We start from the raw sequence: 16,637 nt of genomic DNA on the forward strand, positions 1-16,637 counted from the left end.
GTCTAAAACCAGACCCAGATCCAAGCACAGACATACATGGCCTCCCACCCTGACCCAGCATGGATCCAAATCCTAGTCTAAACCCAAACCCAGACTGAAGCACAGACACACATGAGCTCCAACCCTGATCCAAAGTGGATCCAAACCCTACTCCTAACCCGGACCCATGTCCAAGCGCAGACCCCCCACCATGCCCTCCCACCCTGACCCAGCGTCCCTCCAACCCACATCTAAGTCCTGACCCATTCCCGGTCCCCACCCCACCCACGGAGCCCGGGACCTCACTCCGGTGCCCACCACCCTGCCCTGACCCCGCTACCGCTGCCCATCGCTGCGTGCCCGGTCCCCAGCCACACGCGGGGGTCCCGGTGGCGCTCGGCACCGCTCGGTAGTTTCCGGCGGCGCTCGGCTCTCCCCGGCAGTGCTCGGGCGCGGCCGGCAGGTGTCGCCGCCGTCGCGGGCAGGGCCCCCGGGCGCGCGTGCACTTCCGACGGCGCTCGGTCATGCCCCCGACTTTCTTCCCCTCCCTCCCGGCGCCGCGCGGGGCTCCCGCCCGCTGACACCGCCGAGGCGGCTGCACGGCGCGGCCGAGAGCGGCGGGGCCGCCCGGGGATGGCCGCCGGGGCCCCCCCCGCCCAGCGCCGCCGCTGAGACAGCAGCGGGGCCCGGCCGCACAGGTAAGAGAGCGCCGGGTAACGGCTCCGGGCGGGCCGCGCCTGAGGCGGGCCCCGGGGTGGCGGGGGGGGGGAGGCCGGTGGCTGCGTGCGAGCGGGGTTTGGGGGGGGGACGGGGACCGGGGGGGACATGGGGGGAGCCCTCGGTGCCCCGCTTGTGTGTGCGGGGTGGGGGGGGGGCTGTGCTCAGCCCGCGTTGCCTCCCCGCCTGCTTCGCGTCGCAACGGCGGCGGCCGCAGCTCCCTCGGAGCCCGCTGCGTTCCTGCTGCGGAGCGCCGGTGGCGGCCCCGCTTCGCCGCCGCGCTGCCGGCATCTTCCCTTCTTCCCTTCCTTTCCCTCTTCCCTTCCCTTCCTTTCCCTCTTCCCTTCCCTTCCTTCCCTTCTTCCCTTCCCTTCCTTCTTCCCTTCCCTTCCCTTCCCTTCCCTTCCCTTCCCTTCCCTTCCCTTCCCTTCCCTTCCCTTCCCTTCCCTTCTTCCCTTCCCTCCCTCTGCCCAGCGCCGCGTTCCCCCCGCGCTCCCATTTGCAACCAGAGCCCGTCCCCGGCTCCGTGTCCGTCTCCCGCCCCCCCCCCCTTCGGTGCCGTGTATGTGTCCGTGTGTACCCCCCCCCCCCCCGCTCGACCACCCCATCCCGGTGACGTCACGGGGTTCAGCGAGGGGCCCCCCCGGTGTGCGCACCCCATGTGTGGGGATGGAAAGAGGGGCACTCGTTGGATCTAACCCCCCCCCCCCCATGGATAAGCCGGGCTTGGGAGCCAGGAGCCTCCCGAAGCTGTGCTGCAGCTGCTGAATTCCAGCAGAATTCCAATGTGTGTGTGTCCCCCATTCCCACCACCCCCTGGAAACAACAGCAGCCGCAGCACCATGGGAATCCCAACGTCCCAATGGAGATGCTGCATCCCCCAGCCCAGGGGTTGGCATCCCCAGGGGGTTTTGTTGGCGTCAGAGCGGGGAGATGTTGGGGTTTGATCCCCATCGCCTCTGATGGAGCTCGGTGCCATCCCTTAGACGTGACAGAAGCTCTTGTGGCCACCGGTTCCTGCTTGCTGTCCCCTTGGCTGTGTGTGGAGTGGTGCCAGGGCTGGCTGCCCTCAGGTGACCTCCCAAAGTGATGGTTTGGAGGAGCAAACACAACGGTGTGGGGTTTGCATGGGAGAGTGCAGGGAAGGCATCTCTGGGGGTACCGGCACCTTCTGAGGGCTCAGCCCCAGCTTGTGGGCACCCTTGAGGGCCCACGGATGGTTCTCTGCAGTGTGTGTGTTCCCTAGGGTGGCAGCTTGTGGTGGCCAGATGGGTGAGCAGCGCCGTAATGGCTCTATGGATGTGGGTGCTGTTGCTGGGAGAAGGTGGGGGGACGACCCACAGGGCTGGCTGTGTGTGCTGCGGTCGGATGCGCAGCCGGTGATGAGAGCCCATCTCCTGGTGGCTGTCACCAGCTGATGAAAATGGACCTCGAGCTGCTGGGGGATGGAGGAGAGAAAGATGGGAAGAAGCCAAGGATGCGTTCCCCCCGAGTGCTCTTCCCTCCCCGTTCCCTGTGGGATCGAGGCACGGCGATGGTTCAGTGTGGGCTCGGAGGCTGTGCTGGGGACACCCGCATGCTGAGCAGCAGCTCTGCAGCTTGGGAGCTGTGTGAAGTTCAAGGCAGGAAGTGAGAAACACACACGGAAAGCACAAATAAAGACTGTGCCTGGTCGAAAGGCCCGGGGGGGGGGGTGTGTGTGTGCAGGGAAGCGGCACGGTTTGGTGCTGGGGAGCATCCAGGAGTGCGTATCCTCATGCTGGGCACCGCAGACCCACCTCTCCTCTGCCGGCTCTGTCTCCTCTGCAAGCCCCAGGGAACAATTGCATACAGAGTGCTTCGTTTCAGAGCCGCCACAGTCATTTCAGAGACCTTTTAGGCAGGAAAAGTGCTCTGTAGCGTGTAATTTGAAGGCTCTGCTCTGAACCTTCCCTGTCGCTCTGCTAAATGATCCTCTGCTCTTCCAAACGTTTGCTGCCTAGAAACCAGCGGCAGTGACCTGGTTCCTGGCCTCCCTCGGTCCCTGCTCTCCCTTCGGCCCCCTGCTAAGGTGAAGGGAGGTGCAGGTTGCAAAGAGCAGCCCAGGGTTTTTATTCTGGCTTGCAGAGGGCCTCTCGCATGTCGGAGTCCCGTGAGGTTTCAGCCAGTCTTAATCATCTCTCGCCTCTGCCTGAGCTGCAGAGGTTGGCACAGCTTGCTAAAGGATTTTCCAGCCTGGAGGGGTGAGTCTTGTGAAGGCTCTATAGGAAAATCTAGGAACCCCAAGGGATTCCTCTCAAAATGGGAGGCGGGGGGATGCAGAACTGTGTTGTGAGGCATCCCTCAGGCTCTGCAGCTAGTGCTGGGGAAGGAGGGTTTGTTCTGCCATCATCAGAGGAAATGGCTCAACGTCGGTGTAACTGATGGGGCCACCCCGAGCTGTGCATGGAGGTGATGGGCTATCAGTTAACCAAGGGGCCTGGTATCACCCAGGGGGGTTCCTCACCCTCATCTTTCCTCTCCTGACCATCCCAGCACGAGTTGCCCTAAAACTGCTGTCAGTTAAAGGCACACCTGCAGGAACAGAGCGAGCTGTGGGTTTCCTCTTGCCATGGGCACTGCTACCCCGCCGGATACAGGCAGGGCTTTGAGTTCTGCGTCGTGCATCAAAAGGGAAAGGATGGGGAGAAGGAGAAGCATTTGCACAGGAAGGGTTTGGCTGTCCCCCTTCGGCCTGGTCCCATGGCACAGGGCTGAGCACCGAGTGCATGTCTCTTCTTGCCTTGCTTTGGGGTTGCTCCTGGTTTCCGTTGGGGCAGGGAGAGTCCTTGTGACGGTGGATTTGTGCGTGTCACCGAGTCAGACACGTGGCCAGGCTGGAGGAAACTGTCTTGAATCCATCCTAAGGGTCTGGATCTGCAGGGCCAGGCGGATACCTGGATCTAACCTGCTCTTAAAAACAGTGGTGCTGGTAAAAACCACCCTGTCCCCAGGCGATTGCTGCCACTCACTAATGACAGACTTCCAGGGATGCTTCCGCTTCGCATCCTGTTCCCTGCAGCTGGGCACGAGGCAGAGGAAGGGCCATTTCCCTTTCCCTTTTTCACCTCTCAGAGGGATGCTCCAAAGCTACATCCCTTCTGAAGACCAGGCAGGATGCATCCAAGCTGGGGTGGAGCAGGCAGACCCATCCATCATCCTGCCATCATCTTGTCCCATGGCCTGCTTGGAAACACGCTCAAAATCCACCTGCTTGGCATCGTGTGGATTTAGGATTTCCCTCCGGAGCTGCCTGGGGATGGCTTCCACCCCGGATCTGATACGGAGGAGGAGGAAGAGGAGAAGTAGAGGAGGAGGAAAAGGAGAGAAGGAGGAGAAGTGAGGCAGATGCTGGGGTGCTGGTGTCACAGCCAACTGCTTAGAGCCGGCTTCAAGCATCCCCCAGCCAGTAAAACCTCCACATCCCATAAAGCCAAGGGCCAGCACCATCCATGCAAGACAGAGAGGAGCTTCCCAGGGCTGGTGGTCACCCCTGGTCCCCAGCGGGAGGGTGAGCATCGCTGCGGGGAGGCGTCCGCTTGGTTCCTGCTTGTGTTGCGTGGCCTAGTTTTGCGAGCTGGAATATGCTCAAAGCTGGGCTTTCTGAGTTGCTTTTTTTGGTTTTGTTTTGTTTTAAATGACAGCATTTCCCCTTTAAATTTACATCTCTAGCAGGGGAACACAGAGCCTGCTGAGAGAGGGAGTGTGAGACTTTTATAAAAAGAACGAGCCGGGTTTTATTATCCCTTTGAGACGAGCAGGGAAAATCTATACTGAAGGCATGAAATAGCAATAAAAATGGACTTTTTGCCAAAGCAAAATTAATTGAGTGAATCTCAGTCCTCGAGCCTGAGCTCTGAGAGGCTTATGAGCTGGATATGAACCACGCTGCCCCCCTCCCAAGGCTCTCATCCCCTGAGGAGGGGAGGCAAATCCTCCCTCTGGTCCTCGGCGCTGAGCAGCGGAGCATGATGCGATCAGGACCCAGGAGCAAAGGAGGAATGATTGGGATAAGGGCTTCCCCAGTTGCCCTGCTGGTCACTGGAGTGAGGACCTTCTCCAGGTCAGCTGGCTTGGAGACCTGCTCCGATGGCGTGAATATGATGCTGTGATCATTCAGCGGTCGTCACTCCAGCGGCTCTATCACCGTGTCATCGCGTCTGGATTGTGGATTTGGGGGAGTCCAACAGGAGAAAGGAAGAAAGCTGGGCACTGAGCTCCTTGAACCCACTCTAGAAGCAAGAAGAGGAACCTGCTGTCTTATCTGGCACTGAGCTCCAGCTCTGTCAAGATGCTTTCTGGGCAAAACCTTCATAGGAAACGAGCCCCCCTCCTGGGTTTTGTTCATCTGGATGTACCCGTGTGGTGGCACCGGCTCTGCTCCCCTCTTTTTGGGGGATAGGATAACAGGAGGAGCCCTCCAGACAGAGCGGCAGGGGGAAAGACAGATTCTTTTCAGCAGATGGTGCAGGGAGGACGATGCTGTATAAACCTCCTGAGTCCACCAGAGAGATGGAGATTAAACAGCGAGAGGGCTGAGAGGCAGCTCCAGGCGGGAGAAGGAAGGAGAAAAAAGGAAAATGGGGGTGGAAATAGGATTGGAGAGTGGAACTGGGGAGAGGAGCGCTGGTTTGAACATGAATCCTTCTCCCACTTGATGTCTCCCCTCTGATTCAGAGGGCCTAGGTTCTGTGCCATAAAAATATAGCCCTTTTCAATCCCTTATCTTGCAGGAGCAGAAACAATTGGCCTGCAAAGAAGGAGAAAACAATCTGCTTGACTGACAAACAAAACCACGTTTCTGCACAAAAGGAGGAGGAGGAAGAGGCAGCTGTCTGGCTGCTGCTTCGGCTTTTTCCCTTTCCCCTCCCCTCTCCTGTCCCCTTGCTGATGGTGTCGGAGCGCAGCCGCTACCCTTGCCAGCAAAACACCCTCCGTTCTGACTGGCTGGGTTCAATGTCAGGCTCCTGCAGCAAATGTCATTGTCCGCCCTGCTGTCACCAGACGTGATGGAGATGCTCGAGCCCTGTCGGGATGCTCTCCTGGGGATGGTGTGGGGAAAGGTGGTACCCTGAGCATCAGTGGGGCTGAGCCTGGCTGCTGGGAGAGGTACCATTGGGTACCAGAGACAAGAGAGAGGGACCGAGGCCAGCGGCTCATGGTGGCTGAGCTGGGGGCAGAGGGGATGCAGGACATCCCTCACTGGGTACCTTGGGGAAGCTCAGCTGGGCTGTGGGTGATAGGATGGTATTGCAGCACTTGGGAAGCATCACTGGAGAACCCAAATGCAATTGGCGATGCTGCTGGAGCCATCTCGGAGTGAGCTCTGTGCCTTGGTTTCCCCAGCAGTCAGTGAGATAACGTGCAAGTGCTGTAAGAGAACTGGGGGGTAGAAGTGTCCTGTTCACCTCAAGTTGTTATCCCAGCAAATCGCTATCCCTAAAAAATCATTATGGGAATCACTGTGCTAGCCAGGTCCGTGCCGGTGGGAGGCTTTTCTAAGGGAAAGAGAAACTGATTTTTCCCATGCCGTTCTCTGACCAGGAAGAGCCGCAGTTTCCTGCCTGGAACGGCCTTCCAAAGGGACTCTGCTCCACAGGGATATCTGAAACCAGCTGAGTACCGTACCCACGAACCTGGAAAAGCAGGAGGCAGGAGCAGGGTGATCTCTGCAGGGGCTGGTTCCCGCAGTGGGAACCTATGGTAAATAAAGGGGCACAAGAAGAAAACCCTGACGCTACCAGGGCAGTCTTAGTTGCTGTTGATCGAGTTGCTGGTTCCCTACTAGAATCCACTGGAAGGATGATCCCACACTGGTGGATGGTTCACTTTTCCCTGTGTTTTTCAGGAGCTGTTTCACTCCACAGCCAAATAACATGTAAGAAATCACAGATGCTGGGTGAGTTAATAACAAATAATGACTCTCAGTTCCTGAGTGCTTCTCTTGATGCTTCAGTCCAGGCATCTCGCAGCCAGGCTTGCCTGTGCATACTCAGCCAGGCTTGTTGAAATGCTGCTAGGAATTGAAAGAAACATCCTGAATTCAAGTGAATTCAAGAGATCCGGGCTCTGCTTTCTTACAGTAGCGCAACAGAAGCTTTGGGGAATGTTTGACCTGAGACATTGGAACAATTCTTGCACCTAAAAGGCAGCATTTTCTGCATTTTCCTTTCCTCTTTCATCTCAAAGGAAGATGAGGGGACCCATCTCTCCACAAGTCAAACTGCAGGCAAAGGAAGATACAAAGTGGCTCCTTCCACAACTTTGGTGCTTGGCTTTCCTTCCCAGAAGGGGAAGATGCATTGTCAGCCTGTCTTGTGATCGGGCTGTACCCTTTTGTTACCCTCATAACTGTCAGATGACCAGGCTGGGGTGTAAAAAAGCTTCATCTCTACCGCTGCTGCACTGCCTTGCATGCTGTATTTGGGCAGGAAGAGGCCCAGCGTCTCCCTGCCTGTGTGTCAGAGAGGAAGAAGGTGTTATTGAAGTGGCATGGCTGGACCCTTCCATCAGTGCTGCTCGGGGACACTTGTTCCCTTCTCAGCAGTGTCACCATACTGCATCCTCAGCATCACCTGCCCAGCCTCCCTTTGTTGGTGCCTTCTCCCAGCTCCTCCATGCGCTGCACTGGTCCCCAAGGTCCTCCAGCATCCTCTCTCTCTACTTATTCCTGCCTTCCAAACTCTCCCTGCCTTCTCTCTTCAGCTCCTTCCTCCCAAATGAATCCTGTTGGTAGGAAAGGAAGCCTGGTGAGGGTTTGGCCCCCATGCTCAGTGCTGGTAGATGCAATGCAAACCTGATGCTGTGATAAAGTAAATCTAACCGAGATGTGGAGTTTGGCTTCTGGGCAAGAAAGACCATTCAGGTTTCAGCAGATGCCTGCTTCTCTGGTCCTGCTCTCTCTGAGAGCTCCATGGGGAGCAGCTCTTGGGGTGAAGACAGAGTTTGGCTTAGCCTAGGGCTTGAGGAGAGGTGGCCGAGACAGAGTGGGATCTGGTGAAGGCTTGGCTCTCAGCTTCAGACCCTGCAGATGTCTGGATGCTCACAGTCTCTAGCTGGTATTTCTCATTGCAGAGCCAGCATTTGGTGAAGCATCACCACCCCCCCCCCCCCATGTTCTATCCAGACCTACCTGGACCCTCTCCTTCCCCTGCTGCTGCCTCCCTGCTCACTGGCCATGCACAGGAGGGGAGCAGGCATCTCCCACCCCTTCTACCAGCTGCAATCACACCATGCACATGCTCATCCTCTATGTCACTCCGCGCTAGCACCCCTTGGGATTTGGCCAGCGTGTGTCAGGGCTATGTGCCTCTTCCTCTCCAGCTGCTCTCTGCTCGGCTGCGTCACCCAGAGCATCCCTTCCTCCTGCTTGGGGTTGCTTTGTACATCTGAGTTATTTTGCCCTGATTTATACTAGGTCACGGGCTTGTGGGTCCCTTGCTTGGCCATGGTAGCGCAGCCTCTTCGATTAGGTGTATTTCCAAGCATGACTTCCATCTGTCCATCAGTCACTATAGCTAATTTCTGCTGCATTTACAGCCATACAGGGGCATCCTTCGTGTGTAATAATTGCTGGTGGTGGCAGGACTGGGAGAAGGGATCTATCCCACGCGTTTCACCTCTTCTCCAGTCACAAACAGTTTGGGATTTTTGGTAGTTGCATTAAGTATTCCAAGTGATTTCCATTTCCCCCATTGCATTCATTATCCCAAATTGTTCTCCAGATGATTTCCACAAATAATTCGCAGGTCTTTGCTCTTTGGTGGATACTCGGGCTCAGGAACAGGGGAATCTTACATCACGTGATGGCGTTTGGCTTCCCGATTGGGCAAGGCTTCATCTTTAGCCTTCAAGTTTGGGGAAGGCACTGTTGCAATTAAGAATTGGGAATTCACTTTCTTCCCATATCTTCTGCCACTTAAAATTAACAGTTTGTCTTTTTTTTTTATCCCCTTTTCCTGGCCAAACAAATCCCTGCCGGTAACTTGTTGGCAAGAAGCACATTTGGAGAATATAAACAAAAAGGTGGCACCAAAACAGCTAAATTTAACATATCTAAAACCTGGAGCGATGATTCACGGTGGCTTGTTTTTGTATTATTCCCCTTGCAATAATGAGCAAAATAATTTAGCATCCTAAAAAAGTCACAGAGCAAAAGAACATTTATAGCCCTTGGTTTCATAAAGTCTGCCACCGGTGGCTCCCTGCGTGCCCAAGGAGCATCCTGTGGGCTGGCCCGTGTGTGGCGGTGAGGTGGTACCCTGCCCCGGGCTGAGGTTTGGAGGACGGAAGGACCGTGCCACCAGCCTGCCTGCCCACACTGCCTCCATCCGCCCCCGCAGCAGCAGACAAGACTCTGGTTGTCTCGCCCCAGGCAGAGGGTGACCGTAAGTGACTTGCCCAAGGTCACGCTCCAGCTCCTTGGTGCAGCTGGAAATAGCTCCAAGGTCTCCCGATCCCCCTCCTTCAGCATCCCCCTCCCAGCGAGGCGAGACGGAAAGGTGCAGAGTTCAGATGTTCTCTCTAACCCACAGCCTGGCTCCTGCCACCTCTTGTAAAACCTCCTTGGCTTTATTCTCTGCCCCTCGCCATCAGGCTGAGTCAATAGAGCCCCCCTCCTTCTATACCACGGGCTCCCATGGCATATTTATGCTTGCAGAGTGGAGCGGTGCTGTTCGTGCGGCACCCGCACACCCCGGCTGCTCGCTTCCACCAGCTGCTGCTGCCCGTTTCCCTTCAAAATAAAACCCCTCTAAAGGTACAGCAGGGACACCTTAAATGCAGAGCTGTGGCGTGCAGTTAATCATATCCTCTTAACGGGTTTATTCGCTCATTAAATATTTAAGACTCGTTTCTCTTTATCAATAGTGTGGAGGCGTGCAGGCCCCGCTGCAAAGATTGATGCACACAATAGGATCGGTGCCTTTGGATTTGTTTGAAGAGATCCGAGAGCCATTGAAAACTCAACCGAGGAGGGGTGGTTGCTGCTGATGCTGGTTTCCTCCGGTGAGGTTTCTGCCTCCTGACTGCAGTCAGGAGGTGGCAGCAGGGGAGATTTGGGGGGCACAAGCTGATGGCTGCCTCCGAATACCGCCATGGTTTGCTTTTGTAATAGCTATGCCCCTTTTTGAGGGGTGCTGAGGGCTTGGAAAGGGCCTGCTTGCGCCTGGCATGGATATCCTGTAGTGATGAGGGTGGTCCATTGTGGAGGCGGGACCTGGCGCTGGGAGCGTGGTTGTGGAAGTGGCGTTTTGATCCCTGCTTCCCTCCGCTGTCTGCGGGAAGAGCTTTGCTGTTGCGGCTCAGATGTGAATTCCAGCTCATCTGGCACTGCTCAGGAGCCCACATGCAGGTGCAACATCTGTTCTCCTCTTATTACCTGGGCTCTGCTCTTCAGGCAGGTGTAGGAGCAGTGGTGGCCTCTTTGGTTCATAGGAAGGGGTAACCAATCCCACATCATCGCCTTGATCCTGCCTCCCCATCCTTCCCATCGTCTACCTCTTTCCCACCACAGCTCACCGGCCCACATCACCATCCAGGGCATCCCATCTTCATCCAGCACCCACCATTCCCCACCCTGCCCCATGCTTGGTACCAGTCCCTCTGCAGGGGCTATGGTGGCAGATGTGTTGCTCACCCTCGGTGCAGGGAGGTGATTCCTCCCGCTGTTGTGCACCCCTCTAGCGTGTGTTCCCCAAGCTCTGCGGGGTTGTTGTCTTCTGCTGGAGCAACGGGGGGCCTCAGATGGGGCAGAGGGAGCTTGATAGCACATCTGATGCAGTTGCACAATGGGATCTGTACCCATCCTTTCACTGCCGGGGCTTGCAGGGACAGCAGGTCCTGGCACGCAGGACTCTATCACCATCTCAGCGGCCTCTGCTTAGATCAGGAGGGAACATCTCATGCCAAGACCTGTCCTCTCCAGCCTGCAGCTCAGTGTCAGAGATGGCAGCAGCTGACGCCCGTCTTTCTGCCCTCCCTGTGGCATCCTGGCAGGCTCTTCCTTTCCTTCCCATACAGCCGGACGTGCCCATTCCTAAAGCTTTCCAGAGGCACTGGGGTGGATGAGGGGGGACAAGTGGCCGCAGTGGCAATGGGCAGAGCTAGCAGCTCCATTCTGGAGGTGTGAGAAATACCCCGGCTGGCTCATTGGCAGCGCGGAGAGCTCAGGAAGAGCTTGCATGCGTCACATACTTGCCCAAACCTCTCCTGCTTTGCAACGTGCCCGCTAAAGGAAAACATGGATCTGACAGCAATAAAACTGTCGGGTGGCTGCTGCTGCTGCTGCTGCCTTTAAAAGTTCCATGATAGCTTCTTCCCCCCCCCTTCCCCTTCCCCATCCCTTTATTTTTAATAGCTAATGCATCTGTCACTACTTCCCTAATGAGCTTTCCGAAAAGGGCCGTGGGGACCTCTGCCTACCCATGCGGGCTTGGGTAGGCGCTTACTCAAGGGAGGCAGAGGGAATTCAGCTCCTTCTTTTCACCCCCATCTCCTCCCCAACCTCCTCTCGGAGGGCAGGCTGTCCAGAGGGAGGGGAAAGGCAGCAATATCCGAGGACTGGGCGAGCTGGCGTGCACCCCCTGCAATCACAGCCAATAATGACAAAAAGACGGGGCTGCTGCCAGAGATAGAGAGCTGAGCTCCAAGCGTTACAGCAATGTCACAGCCTTGGGACTGCTGCTGGCTGCTACTGGAAAGAGATTTCCTCACAACAGGCAGAGTTATAGGAAGGAGCCATTGATTGCATTAAAAAACACTCTCCCCACCTCTCTTTTTTTGGCATGGATTTTCAAGGCTGGGTATTTTTTTTTTCCCTCCCTTCTTTCCATTTCCCCCCCCCCCCCCTTCTCCTTCTCTCTCCATTTGCCATTGAAGTTGCGTTCAATAAAACCCATCGCCCGAGAGCGTCTGTTCGCATGTTCTCAGCAGTACAATGGGCAGAGGACTGCAGTGTGCGGAGCCTCAGCCAGCCTCACGCAGACAATGAGGGGTGGCAGAGGGGCAAGGAGGGGGCTTTTACTTTATGTTGGTTTATTTCCCCCACACACACACACCTGCCGGCCCCCACTGCTAATTGTAATCACAAAAGGCAAATGGGAAGGGACTTGGGGGAGCAAGGCTGTGGTTCACCGGGGTCATGGTCTCCATCAGTCATTCTCCCAGCCTGTTGCTGGGTAAAAGCCTGGCTCCTTGGTTTAGCAAAACGGCTGTGCCCTAAAAGCCTCTTCACACCCCCCCCAAAAAACACCCCCAAAAAGCTGTTCCAAATGACTCAAAAAGCATCAATTCCCCATTGCCGTCCATAGGAGACTTCCCATTGACTCCTGTAGGCGCAGAAGGGAAAACAGTGGGTTTGGTGACTCAGGCACAAACCTGGGATCTCTTCCTCTCGCTGACGCGGCTGGCAAATCATTTGGGGGCTGATGGAACATGGATTCAGCACGGAGCTGAACGCCACCATCCCTTGTGCCATGCGATGGGGTACCAGCGGATGCACCGCTTGGCTGGGCTGTGCCTGAGTTCCCTTCAGCCGTAAACTGTAACGGCGCGAACCCTACGTTGCATAGAAGCTAATAACTATTAATGCCATGGAGATGCTTCCAGAGCTCTAGATAAAAGGTGCTCAAGGAGGGAAAATTATTACCAACGTGGGCCAAATAGCTACAGGGGATTCGAAATCTGTTTGTGCTTGTAGGATGTAACCGCTAAGGAGGGAGAGACTGGGACAATGGAGCATGCACAGCACTAATGGAATGAGCGTAGGAAAGAGGGTATCTCGGGAGACCCTTAGAAACCATTTCCCAGTGGTAAGATCTGCTTGGGTTGTTTGTTCTGCTTCCCAGATGAGAGCTGCAGTCGTGGATGCTTTTATCACTTAGGAACTGGTCTAGATGGAGGGCCAGAGAGGATATTGTAGGGATGAGCTTGCGTGGCTCTCCAGTGGGTGGGTCTACAGCTTTAACTAGGCTCAGCTTCCATTTCTACCTCTCAGAGCTGTGCTTTAGGGCAGAGTCATCTGGAATGGGCATTTCAGGTCTGGTTTTCAATCCTGTGGGGTGCAGGTTTGAGCTCTCCAAGGGCATGACTTGGGCATCGTGAGGCTGCAGCGGAAGGGTTGTTCATGGTGGGTACCTCCCCATCCCATCCTGGGATACAGCCTTGGGGTATGGTTTGGGCCGAGGGGTGGATTTGCAGCAGCCCCATGGCAGCACGTGAGCCTGGTGGCTCCTTGAAGCCCTTTCACTTGGAGATTCACTTTTTCCAGCTGATTCACTTCCTGCTTCCAAGCCCATTTCTCCTCATGGGCTCTGAGCCTGGCGGTGCCAGGAGCTGCACAACCCCAGGTCGTTCTCTGGGGATTAAACCCAAGTCAGACAAGCTGTTCGTTGTCTGTGGGCTGGCAGTGCTCAGAGACCTGTGCAAAGCATTGGGCAAGGATGTCAGAGACGGGCAGCATCCATCCTGGCTCCCTTGGAGCAGGCATCTTCCTTACCCACAGTTCTTCCTTGCTCCGAAATCACATCCCCTGCGCCCTGAGACAGCCCCATTTTGTGCTGCCTTTCTCACCACTGAAGACCTGCAGCACACCCTGCTCTTTTCTTTCTTTTCCCCTCTTTTATGTTTTTTTTTTTCTCTCCTGGACACTTTACTTAGGTTCTTTCTTCCCTCTCATTTTCCCTACCATCAAATGAAAGCCATTCAGACCAAAACGGTTCAGTCTGCTCTTTGTGTCTGGAAAACAGAACACCAAAGACAGCTGGACCTACCCGAGATGGCCACGGCCGTGGCAACAGTGGCTCTTTGTTAGCGCTGTTGTCTCTGCCCCTATCTCCAGTGTCTGGGGCCCTGTCTCTTTAAAGCTTTAGTGCGCTGTGTCAAAGCCAACAGAGAGTTCAGCTTATTAATGGATTCGCTAGGTTAATATCCCAACAGTTTGGTGGGTTGTTGGGGTGGGTTTTTTTCTTTCCACCAGCATAATTTAGATAGAGGGGGATGGGGAGAGAAAGATAACCCAGTCCCATTTGTGGGGAGGAGGGCACGGCATGGCTCATTGCTTTGGAGAAATGGAGCTGGAATGGTTGGTCGGGGCCAGGAGGAGGTGGTGGCCCAGCCCTTCGCCTTCCTGTCTGTCTGTACATCTCTCTCTATCTCCTTCTCCTGCGGGGTTCCCTGCATCAAAGCTTCTTCCAGTTCTTATGCTAATGAGGTGCATTAATGCTTAATGACTGTGAACAGGCTTGTTTAATTGCACCTATCTGAGCAGGAGGCACGTTGCTGTATAAGAGGGAACGACCATGTAAGCAGCTGCATGCCCTCCTGGACAGTCTTAATTACATGTAAAACTGATGTGATCTAAACCACCAGGCTGGTGATTAGTTTAGTGAGGCAGGTGGTACTTTGCAATTCAGTGCCTCAGAAACTCTGGAGCAAGTGAGATCAGATTCTTTCGGAGGCTATGGAGGATAAGGCGAGCCCCGCTCATCCTTGGATTTGATGTTGGGTGGGGACGAGCGCAGCAGAGTAGATTAATTTAATTAATTTATTGCAGTTAGTTTGCAAAGACATTATCCGCCGGCGTCTGTGCGGAATACTGAGCAGTGCCATTAATGCAATGCTATTTTGCCTGTAAATCCTCTCCCCCCGCCCCTTACAGGAGGAATGAGCTGCGATGGTCTCAGCTTTCTGCAGTGTTATCTCGCGCTGTTTGAATACGACTGATTGTCTGAACTACAAAGGGGCCCGGCGCTAATGCAAAGCCATCCCTATTGGCACTAGACCTAGATTAATGACTCTGCATGCATTGACTTGGCTCGGAGCTGGATTTCCCTAAAGCAGCTCACGGCGCTGCTGTCTGCACTCCCGTATCCGTGCCTCGAGCCGGGCTGCGATTGTTCCGCCGCCGGATCTGGGAGCACCTCCAAGTGGGAAGGCTCTTAGGCAGGGGTGCACAGGTATGAAGGTACCTGTTACCGCAAGCCATCTGCTGCTAATTACCCGCCCTGGCTTCTTGTGGTTGTTTGTTTTGCTGTTAGACACCGGACGGGGGGGGATTTTGCAATGGAGAAAGAGCCTCTTTTGGAACCTGCTTTAGGGAATGAACCGAATCCAGCAGTGGTTGGTGCTCCCGTCACCCGTATCCCCACACAAAACCCTTCCCCACGACCTCCTCCTCCTCGAGCGCTTCCTCCCCATCCCCATCCCATGAACGCTCTGCTCTTCCCTTCTCCCTGCCCGCATGGGCCCCAGCGGAGGCTCTTCCTGACGTTACTCCCACAGCCACCACTTCCTTCCCGTGCCGGCAGCCCCCGGCTCTGCAGCCATCCCTGCATGGTCCTGGATAGCCTTTTGCTATCTCCTCGAGACCCCTCCTCTGCTCCTCCCCTTCCAAACACCACTATTTCCCTTGTAAAAGGGCTCATCCTGGAGGCTCTTTCTGCCTGGAGTGAAACTCATGGCTGCAGGGCTGCTGGGTGAGTGGTTTGGGGTCCTGCTCCACCATCAACCCCTTTTCCTGTTGTCCCTGACACCCATGGGGTTTTGGGGTTAGAAACCAACCATGTAGAACGTGTTTTAGCTGATCTTCAGGGACCAGCTCCCCACAGTGTTTCCTGGCAGGAGGAGGTGCATGGCCATGGTGGGGAGGCAGCAAGACGTGAGGAGATGAGGTGGAAGGGGGAGACTCAAGGTGGAGAGCAGGGTCTTGCCTGGACCTGCATGGATCTGCCTGGTTTAGGGTGGGAGCTTTCCCTCCATGGGAGTGAGCCCCATTCCAAGGGTCCAGAGGGGCTCGCTGGGCAGGAGGGCAGAAGCCTCGCCACTGTCTGCCTTCTCCTTGCTCACCCCATCATAGAATCATGGAATAGTTAGGGTTGGAAAGGACCTTAAAGTTGCTGTTCCTTGTCCCACCAATGCCAGACCTTATCCTTTCCGTGGCCCTAAGGGAGACTTGGGTGGAAAAGATGATTTTTCCCTCTTGGAAAAGCCACCCTTGGTGGTGGCACTAAAACAAACCCTGAACATCATAGCATGGGTGCCATGCTCCTTGGGGTATCACCACCACCCCATACCTCGCTGCCCTTGGCATGGCCATCCCCTCGAGTGGACCAAGCACCCCAAAGCTCTCCATCCCTATGGAATCACAGGGATGCAGGGAACCGTGATGAGGTGCATCCACCGTGGGGGACTCAGCCTTGCTTTGTCTGTGGGTGAAACACCCTCGAGCCTGAGTGAACCCTTTTTATAGCACTCCCTTATTTGCCAAGCGTACTTCCTTTCTTTTGATTCTTACCACCTACAGACAGTCTGACTGCAACGGCAAAGGGGAGGAAAAAAGCATTGCAACATTCAGTCGAAGGCTTTTCTGTCTAATGACGTTAAATTTATTAACCAAAACTCCAGCTGCACCAAGCCTGGGATCTAATAATATTCAGGCTATGGAGACATCACGTAGAAAGGAGCTTAAAGCCCTTTTTATTTCGCAGTAAAACTGTCAGTAAATAACTGGATTGTCTTGAGACTGAGAAAATGGGGATTTATCTTCCTGAACATGAAAAGTGTGCTTATGTGGGGGTTTTCTCCCCCCCTCCTCTCATCAGCTTCAAAAAGCCCCAGCAACCTTGATTTTCCTTCCACCCTGTCCTCGGCAGCTCCGCCAGGCCCCCAGAACCACACAAATCAAGAGGCAGGCTCGAGAAGATATTTTTAATTCAATTAATTCCTTCTCCTTCCTTCCCCATTTCTCCCTTGTCCCCTCCTCCATCCTCTCTGCCTCTCTCCCTGTGTCCCCAGCTAATGACTTCTAAGCGCTGTGACATTTCAGCACTGGCTGTCACTAACACCACACCTCCGTGCTGGTTATAAATTGGGCCCAGAGACATCAAATTCCCTGCAGAAGGTCCCCGTTTGATGATATTCTCCGA

General features: G+C 55.2%; 1 protein-coding gene across 1 annotated transcript in view; it reads left to right on the plus strand.

Moving 5' to 3' along the window:
* Positions 1–521: 521 nt before the first annotated feature.
* RAI1 (retinoic acid induced 1) overlaps positions 522–16,637 on the plus strand; it is a 70,472-nt gene continuing 54,356 nt past the window's right edge. Inside the window, exon 1 of the mRNA XM_062618982.1 lies at positions 522–677. The gene's annotated coding sequence lies outside the window, so the exon portion shown is untranslated. The remainder of the gene's footprint in view (positions 678–16,637) is intronic.

This window comes from Pezoporus occidentalis, unplaced genomic scaffold, assembly GCF_034315485.1.
Source record: "Pezoporus occidentalis ecotype Australia unplaced genomic scaffold, CSIRO_AGI_Poc_V1 ctg208, whole genome shotgun sequence".
Lineage (NCBI taxonomy): Eukaryota > Metazoa > Chordata > Aves > Psittaciformes > Psittacidae > Pezoporus > Pezoporus occidentalis.